Below are 1,667 nucleotides of genomic sequence, written 5' to 3' on the forward strand. Positions count from 1 at the left end.
GTGGCTTAAACAACAGAATTTATTTCTCACAATTCTGGAAGCTGAGAATTCCAGGATCAAGGACCTCAGGCTGTTCAATTGCTGATGGGAGGCCTCTTCCTGATATGTCTTCACATGGTGGATAGTGAAAGCAAGCAAGATCTCTCCTATCTTTTCTTAAAAGGGTACAAATCCCACTGTGAAAGCTCCACACTCATGACTCAAAGGCCACACACCAAATACCCTGACATTGGGGATTAGGGTCTCAACATATGAATTTTGGGGAACACAAACATTCAGTTCACAGCAGACTAGGTTAAAAATGATACTATTCTTCAGCTAAGTTTGAAAAGCTATAAAACAATGTGAAGTTTTACTATTTGTCAAAGTGGGCAAGGTTTAAACAGTATTTTTATGACTAAGACTCTTTTCAAACCAGGAAAAAATGATCTGTTTGTACGAATATTAATATAACTTTGATTTCATTATTTCTTCAGTTTTCTTAAGCATGACATATTTTGTTAGTCCCATAATTACCTTTTCCCTCTATATTTTCAAAGCTTTTCTTTATCCTAATTCCACCCAGTTGAGAGATTTTAAAAGGGCTTCAGTCCCTCTCAAGTTTCCACAGTTCTTAAATAGATAATTGGTAAAATTTATTTTCCTATTTGACCTTTAATTATAAGACCTCAATATCATTTTTATTTCCATTTTAGATTTAATCAATAAAATATTTTTCCACACACAATCATTAGACTGTTCAGGTTTCAAGTTAAAAAATATGTTCAAAGCAACAACCAGATCTTGTACCATGGTTAAGATCATGGACTCTGTAGCTGAAACACATGGGTTCAAACCCCTGCTCTACTATATACTTACTTTCTAATACTGGCCAAGCTATTTAACTTTCTATGCCCTATTTTCTCATCAGGATAAAGGGAATAATAGTTGTACCTACTTGGTAGGGTTATCCTTAAGATTAAATGAGTTACTATACTTAAAATATTAAAGAATGCTTGGGCAGACCACTTCCGGCATAGCCATGGTGGCTAACGCTACCACCAACCCGTCACAGCTTCTCCCTCTAGAGCTTGTGGACAAGTGTATAGGATCAAGGATTCACATTGTGATGAAGAGTGATAAGGAGATTGTTGGCACACTTTTGGGATTTGATGACTTTTGAAATCACACCAGAAGGAAGAAGAATTACTAAATTAGATCAAATTTTGCTAAATGGAAATAATATAACAATGCTGGTTCCTGGAGGAGAAGGACCTGAAGTATGAATGGATTTCCTTGACTTATGCTAGATTTTGTTTTGTTTTATAATGACAACAAAATAGAATCTTTTTTAACCTTTTAATGTTTGTAGTCTGTGAAGCCAAGTTTTCTGTTAAAGGGACATGCTTTGAAGATGCATTGTAAATGCCTGTTTTTGTAAGTTAATCATGATTATGTTGGAAAAAGAAGAACAGTTTGTTCTTTGAAGGAAGAACAAAAAAAAAAAAGAATGCTTGGTAAGATGAAAGTACTGTGTAAGTACAGCTGACCCTTAAACAACACGTGTTTGATCTGCATAGGTCCACTTATAGGTGGATTTTGTTCAACAGTAAATACTACAGTACTACACAATGGTTGAATTCGTGGATGCAGTACCACAGGCAGATATGGAGGAACCACAGATAGGG

General features: G+C 35.3%; 1 pseudogene; it reads left to right on the forward strand.

Annotated features, from left to right (window-relative positions):
* Positions 1-1,021: 1,021 nt before the first annotated feature.
* LOC116753289 lies at positions 1,022-1,316 on the forward strand (annotated as a pseudogene).
* Positions 1,317-1,667: the final 351 nt, after the last annotated feature.

Source organism: Phocoena sinus, chromosome 4 (genome assembly GCF_008692025.1).
Source record: "Phocoena sinus isolate mPhoSin1 chromosome 4, mPhoSin1.pri, whole genome shotgun sequence".
NCBI classification, from domain to species: domain Eukaryota; kingdom Metazoa; phylum Chordata; class Mammalia; order Artiodactyla; family Phocoenidae; genus Phocoena; species Phocoena sinus.